Source organism: Callorhinchus milii, unplaced genomic scaffold, assembly GCF_018977255.1.
Source record: "Callorhinchus milii isolate IMCB2004 unplaced genomic scaffold, IMCB_Cmil_1.0 Scaffold22, whole genome shotgun sequence".
Lineage (NCBI taxonomy): Eukaryota > Metazoa > Chordata > Chondrichthyes > Chimaeriformes > Callorhinchidae > Callorhinchus > Callorhinchus milii.
In genome coordinates, this window is record NW_024704763.1 from 10,579,868 (window position 1) to 10,590,116 (window position 10,249).

Sequence of the window (10,249 nt, forward strand, 5' to 3'; positions counted from 1 at the left end):
GTCAAATTATACAGTGCCACAGGTCACTGAAATCATGTCACTCTCTCTGGTTTAATGACCATCAAGAGTCGGTGCATTAAATGAAAATGAGGTAACATATTACAGTGACAAAGAACAAACCAGCATTTTAAGGTGATGAGAACTGAACAAAGGGAATTAAATGTAAGGAAATTGAAACAGCTAATACCATATGGAATAAAGAAGAGTTAAGCTACTGAACTGCTATCTCAGCTCATATTATTATTATTATTATATCAGGAGAGCGGAGTCATTCAGAGAGAATCAGATAGCGCAATCACATTACCTGCAATAGGATAAAGCAGCATCGGCAGTGTACTGGAAAAGGGAAACACACACACAGAGGTGGCAATCTGTGTATCACCCACAGAAAACATTATCATTCAGTACAATCACAGAATTACTAAAGGAACTGAACAACTCACTTGATTTTGAACCACAGGTGAGAGCGATCTGACCAGATGGACACGTGCAAATGTTTGGTCGTGAACAAAACCCATCGCCGCATGGATTCCTGCAAATTGCTACACGCAGAAAAACATTTTGTTTAAAAAAAGAACATTCTTATGCTGTCTTTTTAAACAGTTATTACGATTGAATATAAATTAAAACCTTATTAACATTTCATTTATTATTTTCTTCACAATTACCTCTGATCTTTACACAATTGTGTTTCTGCATTACACTCACTGATGCTCCCTGGCTGGCTGGCTGGCTGGCTCCCTGGCTCCCTGGCTGGCTGGCTGGCTGGCTGGCTCCCTGGCTGGCTGGCTCCCTGGCTGGCTGGCTGGCTGGCTGGCTGGCTCCCTGGCTGGCTGGCTGGCTCCCTGGCTGGCTGGCTGGCTGGCTCCCTGGCTGGCTGGCTGGCTCCCTGGCTGGCTGGCTGGCTGGCTCCCTGGCTGGCTGGCTCCCTGGCTGGCTGGCTGGCTGGCTGGCTGGCTGGCTCCCTGGCTGGCTCCCTGACTGGCTGGCTGGCTCCCTGGCTGGCTCCCTGGCTGGCTGGCTGGCTGACTCCCTGGCTTGCTGGCTGGCTGGCTCCCTGGCTGGCTGGCTGGCTGGCTCCTTGGCTGGCTGGCTGGCTCCTTGGCTGGCTGGCTGGCTCCCTGGCTCCCTGGCTGGCTGGCTGGCTGGCTGGCTCCCTGGCTGGCTGGCTGGCTGGCTCCCTGGCTGGCTGGCTGGCTGGCTGGCTCCCTGGCTGGCTGGCTGGCTGGCTCCCTGGCTGGCTGGCTCCCTGGCTGGCTGGCTGGCTGGCTGGCTGGCTCCCTGGCTGGCTGGCTGGCTGGCTGGCTCCTGGCTGGCTGGCTGGCTCCTGGCTGGCTGGCTGGCTCCCTGGCTGGCTGGCTGGCTGGCTGGCTCCCTGGCTGGCTGGCTGGCTGGCTCCTGGCTGGCTCCTGGCTGGCTGGCTGGCTCCTTGGCTGGCTGGCTGGCTGGCTCCCTGGCTGGCTGGCTGGCTCCTGGCTGGCTGGCTGGCTGGCTGGCTGGCTCCCTGGCTGGCTGGCTGGCTGGCTGGCTGGCTGGCTCCCTGGCTGGCTCCTGGCTGGCTGGCTGGCTCCCTGGCTGGCTCCCTGGCTGGCTGGCTGGCTGCTCCCTGGCTGGCTGGCTGGCTGGCTGGCTCCCTGGCTGGCTGGCTGGCTGGCTCCCTGGCTGGCTGGCTGGCTGGCTCCTGGCTGGCTGGCTGGCTGGCTCCCTGGCTGCCCTGGCTGGCTGGCTGGCTGGCTGGCTCCCTGGCTGGCTGGCTGGCTGGCTCCCTGGCTGGCTGGCTGGCTGGCTGGCTCCCTGGCTGGCTGGCTGGCTGGCTCCCTGGCTGGCTGGCTGGCTCCCTGGCTGGCTGGCTGGCTGGCTGGCTCCCTGGCTGGCTGGCTGGCTGGCTGGCTGGCTGGCTGGCTGGCTCCTGGCTGGCTGGCTGGCTCCCTGGCTGGCTGGCTGGCTGGCTGGCTCCCTGGCTGGCTGGCTGGCTGGCTGGCCTGGCTGGCTCCCTGGCTGGCTGGCTGGCTGCCTTGGCTGGCTGGCTGGCTGGCTCCCTGGCTGGCTGGCTGGCTGGCTCCTGGCTGGCTGGCTGGCTGGCTGGCTGGCTGGCTGCTGGCTGGCTGGCTGGCTCCTGGCTGGCTGGCTGCCCTGGCTGGCTGGCTGGCTGGCTGGCTCCCTGGCTGGCTGGCTGGCTGGCTGGCTGGCTCCCTGGCTGGCTGGCTGGCTGGCTCCCTGGCTGGCTGGCCTGGCTGGCTGGCTGGCTCCCTGGCTGGCTGGCTGGCTGGCTGGCCCTGGCTGGCTGGCTGGCTGCCCTGGCTGGCTGGCTGGCTGGCTGGCTGGCTGGCTGGCTGGCTGGCTGGCTCCCTGGCTCCCTGGCTGGCTGGCTGGCTGGCTGGCTCCCTGGCTGGCTGGCTGGCTGGCTGGCTCCCTGGCTGGCTGGCTGGCTCCCTGGCTGGCTGGCTGGCTGGCTGGCTGGCTCCCTGGCTGGCTGGCTGGCTCCCTGGCTCCCTGGCTGGCTGGCTGGCTGGCTGGCTGGCTCCCTGGCTGGCTGGCTGGCTGGCTGGCTGGCTGGCTGGCTGGCTCCTTGGCTCACTAGCAGACACACAGTCTCTGACAGACACACTCACTGACAGACGGACACACAAACACTCACTGACACACTCATCCACTGACATGCACTAACTGACAGATAGACTCGCTGACAGGTCAACACACAAAGTAACTGAAAGGCTCACTCACTGACAGTCACACACACACTGATAGACAGACAGACAAACTCACTGACAGACACACACACTCACTTTTGCTGACAGGCAGACACACATGCACTTACTAACTGACACACAGACCAACAGACACACTCATTGACAGTCTGACACACATTAATTGACAGATAGACACTCACTTTTACTGACAGAAACACAGTCACTGACAGATGCTCTTTCACACATTCACTTACGGACAATGCATTGGTTTCCACCAGGCAATGTTTTCCATCCAGGACAGCAGTATGAATGAAAACGTGATCCACAAACATTTGGTCTAAAAAAAGGTAACAGACAGATGAGAAATTAACAAATGCCCTGGAGATGGATTGTACGACAAACAGTTGATACCACAACATGGAAAACAGATCGCAACAATGGAAGAGACACTATCCTATCTAATTCCTATCTCAGAACTTGTGACTACAAAATACCTAAAAATAACAAACTGGCTGAGGCACAGACAGTTAGTGTTTGAGACCAAAGCCCATGTGGAGAGAACACTGGGGTTTGGAGGAAGCACCAACTTCTGAGCAGTAACATTGGGTGAGTAAAGCTGCTGCACTTATACACAATCACTTTACAGACAGTTGAGCTCTCCACACGTACCTTTAGACCATCTGAAGTCCCTGAAGACAATATAAGCTGATGTTAGAATCTTAAAGGGGGCGAAGGAACAGAGAGATCTGGGGTTTATATAAGGAAATCTTTGATGGTGGCCGGACAGGCAGATAAAGCTGTTAAAAGAGCATATGGGATACTGGGCTTTATAAATAGGGGCATAGAATACACAAGTCAGGAAGTTATGATGAACCTTTATAAACACTGGTTAGGCCTCAGCTCGAGACTGTGCTCAGTTCTGGGCCACACACTTTAGGCTGGAGAAGCCGGGATTATTCTCCTTGGAGCAGAGGTCAAGAGGAGACTTACTAGAAGTTTTCAAAATGATGAGGGGATTCGATAGGGTGAACAGGAGAAACTATTCCCACTGGCGGGTGGGTCGGTAACCCGAGGACACCCATTTAAAATAGTTACTAAAAGATACAGAGAGGTGAGGAGAAATGTTTTGAAACAGCGAGTTGTTGGGATCTGGAATGCATTGCCTGAAAGGCCGGTGGGAACCGATTCCATAACGGCTTTTAAGAGAGAAGTAGATAATTATTTGGGGAGGACAAGTTTGCAGAGCTATGGGGAGAGCGCGGGGGAGTGGGGTTGATCAGGGCTATGGGGAGAGCGCGGGGGGGAGTGGGGTTGATCAGGGCTATGGGGAGAGAGCGGGGGATTGGGGTTGATCGGGGCTGTGGGGAGAGAGAGTGGGGGAGTGGAGTTGATTTGGAAGCTCTTTTCAAAGAGCTGCACAGACACGATGGGCCGAATGGCCTCCTTCTGTGCTGTAGGATTCTATGATTGTATTTTGGGGGCAAATGCAGCAACCAATTGCACAGAGCAATGTCCCACAAACAAATGACCAATTTTATTTGGAGACTTGTCGGTCAGGACACCAGGAGAAACACCCTTCTCTTTTGAAATAGTGCTATGGGATCTTTCATGGTCATCTGAACACAGAGACTGGACCTCGGTTTGATGTCTCATCCGAAGGACAGTTTCTTTTACAATACAAAACACCCTGCACTGCATTGGAGTGTCAGCTTAGACTATGTATATTGGGAATGTTCCCATTCCCTTAAAAACTGCCACCATCACTCCCACCTTGAAAAAACCCTCCCTTGATGCGTCGCAGCACTCAAGCTACCGGCCCATCTCCAACCTCCCCTTCCTGTCCAAGGTCCTGGAACGAGTTGTGGCCTCTCAGCTGCGCACTTTCTTCTCCACCCATTCATTATTCGAACCCCTTCAGTCAGGTTTCCGTGCTGCCCATAGCACAGAAACTGCCCTGGTCAAGGTCACCAATGATATCCTGACCATCTGTGACCAGGGCTCCCTCTGCCTCCTCGTCCTCCTCGACCTATCGGCAGCATTCGATACGGTCGACCACGCTATCCTCCTCCACCGCTTGTCCTCCCACCTCAACCTTCAAGGCACTGTCCTTGAGTGGTTTAGGTCGTACCTCTCCCACCGTCTTCACTTTGTTTCCACGAATGGCTTCTCCTCCACCCCCCGCACTGTCTCGTGCGGTGTCCCTCAGGGCTCTGTCCTCGGTCCCCTCCTCTTCACCCTCTATATGCTCCCCCTGTGGTGACATCATCCGCAGACATGGGGTTAACTCCCACATGTATGCGGATGACACCCAACTCTACCTTTCCTCCTCTACCCTCAACTCCACGACCCCCGATGTCCTGACAGCTGTCTGTCCGACATCGAGTCCTGGACGAGAGACAACTTTCTTCAGCTCAACGTACGCAAAACTGAGGCCCTCCTGATTGGCTCACGTCAGCGCCTCCGCACCTCAGGCGCTGACAGCATCAGCTCCAAACCGCACTCTCCACCTCTCAAAGCCATCAGGAACCTCGGGGTTCTGTTCGACCCTGAGCTGTCCTTTCTTCCCCACATCTGCCCCACAACTGGCACCGCCTTCCATCACCTCCGGAACATCGCAGACTACGGCACTACCTCACCCCTCACGCGGCTGAAACTCTGGTCCACACCTTCATCACCTCAAGGCTGGACTATGGGAACTCTCTCCTCGTCGGCCTTCCCGGCCCTCCCTCCACACTGCAGGTCATTCAGAACTCTGCAGCTCGTGTACTGTCCCACACCAGACACCGAGACCACATCACTCCCACCCTCACCCTCGCCCTCGCTCGCCTCCACTGGCTCCCCATCCCCCAGAGGATCGAATTCAAGATCCTCATCCTCACCTACAAGGCCATTCACGGCCTCGCTCCCTCCTACCTCTCCGACCTAGTATCCCCCAACCTGCCCGTACCCTCCGTTCCTCTGGCTCCAGTCTGCTCCACATTCCCCGCCCCAACCGCCCGACCATCGGTGGCCTTCAGCCTCTCAGCCCCGAGGCTCTGGAACTCCATCCCCAGTGCCTTCGCCACATCCTCCCTTTCCTCCTTCAAGGCCGGTCTCAAGACCTTTCTCTTTGACATTCAGCCTTCAGCTCCGCTCTCGACTCTCTACCCCCTCCTCGCTCCCTTCCCTCCCCTCACCCTGACCATTTCCCCCCTCCTCGCCCCCTCCCTTCCCTCCCCTCACCCTGACCATTTCCCCCCAATGCTCGGGTCCTGACCCAACTATGCAGCGCCTTAGGACGTCCTCCCGACGTGAAAGGCGCTCTATAAATGGAATCTTGTTGTTGTTGTTGATGTATGTTAAAGTACTGATGTAGGACTCAAACCCACAATTTTCTGATTCAAAGACGAGTGAGTTCTACCAACTGTGCTCCACCAGTTCTACCAGCTGACACCTAGTTAAATTATCAAACAACACCAAATTGTGGGGAACTGAACCAAAGAATCATAGAATTATACAGCACAGAAGAAGCCCATTCGGCACATCGCGTTTGTTCTTGCTCTTTGAAAAGAGCTTTTCCAAATCAATCCCACTCACCTATTCTCTCCCCATAGTCCTATAAACTTTTCCTTTTTCTTTTCAAGTTCCCCTCCAATTCTCTTTTGAAAGTTGTTATTGAATCTGTTTCCACCCTTTCAGGCAGCGCATTCCAGACCGTGACAACTCTCTGGGCAAAGACATGTCTCCTTATCTCCCCTCTGGCTCTTTAGCAAATTATCTTAAATCTATGTGTCCTGGTTACTGATCCACCCTGCAGAGGAAACAGTTTCTCCCTATCAACTCTATCCAAACCCCTCATTATGTTCACCACCTCTATTAAATTCCCTTCAACCTTCTCTGTTCTAAGGAGAACAATCCCAGCTTCTCAAGTCTCTCCACATAACTGAAGTCCATCATTCCTGGTATCATTTTGGTGAATCTCCTCTGCGCCCTCTCCAAGGCCTTCCTAAAGTGTGTTGCCCAGAATTGGACACAGTACTCCAGCTGAGGTCGAACCTAACTGACCGCCCACTCCCGGGCAGTGACCGGCCACTACATTTACGTGCATTTACGTCTGCATCTGGAGCGCCTGTGTGTTGGTGGTGCATGCGTCTGTGTCAGCGTACGTCTCTCTCTGTCTGTCCGCCCATCTGTCTCTGCATTAAGTTAGAGAGGGATATAATTAAATCCGAGGCAAGTATTCTGAATTTAAATAGGGTTAAGTTTGTAGGTATGAGGAAAGATTTAGGTAAAATAGACTGGAGAATAAGATTAAGAGGTAAAAATGTAGACCAACAGTGGCAAATATTTAAGGATGTAGTGCAAAAATAAGAGTACCACAGGGAAAGCAATTCATTCGTGGCTAACTAGAGCAGTTAGGGAAAGCATCAAATTAAAAGAAAAGGCTTATAAGAAAAGAAAAGCGGCAAATCTGAAAATTGGGAGAGTTTTAGAAACCAGCAAAATAAAACTAAAAAACTCATTAAGAGCGAGAAACAGGAGTATGAGGGTAAGCTCGCCAGGAACATTAAGTCTGATTGTAAAAGTTTTTACAAATATATTAAGAGGAATAGGCTGTGAGGGTAAATGTAGGTCCACTTCAGTCAGAGACGGGAGAAGTTGTAATGGGGGACAAGGACACGGCAGAGTCCCTAAATGGGTACTTTGCATCTGTCTTCACCCGAGAAGACACAACAAGTCTACAATAGAGATACACCAAAGGTATAAGGACAGGGAGCAACTTAGGGAAATTTTCATTAGTAGAGGATTGGTGCTCGGGAAACTGTCAGCACTAAAAAGTGACAAATCCCCGGTCCGGATGACTTGCATCCCCGGGTTTTAAAAGAGGAGCTTGTGAGTTAGTGGAGGCCTTGTGTCTGATCTTCCAAAATTCCTTGGATTCTGGAACAGTCCCCATGGATTGGAAGATCGCAAATGTCACACCACTATTTAAAAAAGGTGGAAAGGAAAAGATGGGGAACTATAGGCCAGTTAGTCTCACATCAGTGATAGGAAAAATTTTAGAATCGTTGATTAAGGATGTGGTAGTGCGGTATTTAGGGCACAATATAATTAGGCCAAGTCAACATGGCTTTACAAAAGGGAAGTCATGTTTGACAAATCTCATAGAGTTTTTTGAGGATATTTCCAGTAAACTAGATAAGGGTGAATCAGTGGATGTGGTCTATTTGGACTTCCAGAAGGCATTCGATAAGGTGCCGCATAAAAGGTTAGTCCAAAAGATAAGGGCCCATGGAATTGGGGGGAGCATATTAACGTGGATTGGGGAATGGTTAACAGGTAGGAAACAAAGAGTAGGGATAAACGGGTCCTTTTCAGATTGGCGGGATGTGACTAGTGGAGTGCCACAAGGATCAGTCCTTGGGCCTCAGCTATTTACCATCTACATCAATGATCTGATGAGGACATCGAAGTTAATATATCTAAATTCGCGGATGACACAAAACTAGGAGGAAGTGTCAACACAGAGGATGACATTAAAAAAATGCAGTGAGACATAGATAGGTGATTGGGCAGGTAGGTGACAGATGAAGTATAATGTAGGGAAGTGCGAAGTCATCCACCTGGGTAGCAAAAACAGTAGAGCGGGTTATTTTTTAGAAGGGGAGAGATTGGAATGTGTTAGTGTCCAGAGGGACTTGGGTGTCCTTGTACACCAATCACAGAAAGTTAGTCTGCAGGTGCAGCAGCAATTAGGAAGGCGAACGGTATGTTAGCATTCATTATGAAAGGATTAGAGTATAAGAGTAGGGAAGTCTTGCTGCAACTGTATAGGGCCCTGGTGAGACCACACCTGGAATACTGTGTGCAGTTTTGGTCTCCTTATTTAAGGAAGGATGTACTTGCCTCGGAGGGGGTGCAGCGTAGATTTACTCGGTTAGTACCAGGGATGAAGGGGATGAGTTACGAGGATAGGATGAACAATTTGGGCCTATGTTCTCCAGAATATAGAAGAATTAGAGGGGATCTTATAGAAACCGATAAGATCATCAAAGGGCATAGAGTAGATAGTGGGAGATTGTTTCCCCTGGTTGGAGAAACTAAAACAAGGGGTCACAACCTTAAAATCAGAGGCAGCCCTTTCGCACTGAGTTGAGGAAGAACTTCTTCACTCAAAGGGCAGTGAATGTATGGAACTCACTACCCCAAAGGTCTATATTCTCCAGAACATAGTGTGTGTGTGTGTGAGGGGAGGGTGTGTGAGTGTGAGGGGAGGGTGTGTGAGGGGAGGGTGTGTGTGTATGAGAGGTTTGTGTGAGCGTGTAAGGGGAGGGTGTGTGATTGAGTGTGTGAGGGGAGGGTGTGTGTGAGTGTGTGTGTGAGGGGAGGGTGTTTGTGTGAATGTGTGAGGGGAGAGTGTGTGATTGTGTGTGAGGGGAGGGTGTGTGTGTGAGTGGGTGAGGGGAGGGTGTGTGAGTGTGTGAGTGGAGGGTGTGTGAGAGTGTGTGAGGGGAGGGTGTGTGTGTGTGTGAAGGGAGGGTGTATGAGTGAATGAGGGGAGGGTGGTGGGCAGTGGGGTGGGGGGCGATGTGGGTGTGGGGGATGTGGGGTGGGGGTGTGGGGGGGTGTGGGGGGTGTGAGGGGTGTGGGGGTGTGGGGTGGGGCAGTGTGGGGTGTGAGGTGTGGGGAGTGTGGGGTGTGGGGACGGTGGGGGGTGTGGGGTGTGGGGGGGTGTGGGGGGTGTGGGGGTGTGTGGTGTGTGAGGGTGTGGGGTGTGTGTGGGGTGTGTGGGTTGTGTGGGCTTGGGGGGTGTGTGGGCGGTGGGGTGTGGGGGTGTGGGGGGGCGGTGGGGGTGTGGGGTGCGGGGGGGGTTGGGGGGTGTTGGGGTGTGGGGGGTGTGGGGTGTGGGGGAGTGGGGGGGTGTGGGGGTGTGGGGTGTGGGGGGTGTGGGGGCGTGTGGGGTGTGGGGTGTGTGGGTGTGGAGTGTGGGGGTGGGGTGTGGGGTGTGGGGGTGGGTGGGGGTGTGGGGGTGTGGGGACGTGGGTTGTGGGGGTGTGGGGTGTGGGGGGTGGGGGAGTGGGGGAGTGGGGGGGTGTGGGGTGTGGGGGCGGTGTGGGGTGTGGGGGTGTGGGGTGTGTGGTGTGGGCGGTGTGGGGGAGTGGGGGCTGTGTGGGGTGTGGGGTGTGGGAGTGTGGGGTGTGTGTGTGGGGTGTGGGGGGGTGGTGTGGGGGGGTGTGGGTGTGGGGGCGGTGTGGGGTGTGGGGGCGGTGGGGGTGTGGGGGGTGGGGGAGTGGGGTGTGGGGCGGTGGCGTGTGTGGGGTGTGGGGGTGTGGGGGTGTGTGTGTGGGGGTGTGTGGGGTGTGGGGTGTGGGGCGTGTGGGCGCGTGTGGGGGTGGGGGGTGTGGGGGTGTGTGGGTGTGTGGGTGTGGGGTGTGTGGGGTGTGGGGGGGTGTGGGGGTGTGTGGGGTGTGGTGTGTGGGGTGTGCGGGGGGTGTGTTGGGGTGTGTGGGGGGTATGTGGGGGGTTTGGGGTGTGGGGGTGTGGGGGTGTGTGGGTGTGGGTGGGGGTGTGGGGGGGTG

The 10,249-nt window shown here is 54.5% G+C and overlaps 1 protein-coding gene across 1 annotated transcript in view; it reads right to left on the bottom strand.

Annotated features, from left to right (window-relative positions):
* LOC103190448 (fibrillin-2-like) overlaps positions 1–485 on the bottom strand; it is a 225,936-nt gene extending 225,451 nt beyond the window's left edge. Inside the window, exon 1 of the mRNA XM_042342958.1 lies at positions 444–485. The gene's annotated coding sequence lies outside the window, so the exon portion shown is untranslated. The remainder of the gene's footprint in view (positions 1–443) is intronic.
* Positions 486–10,249: the final 9,764 nt, after the last annotated feature.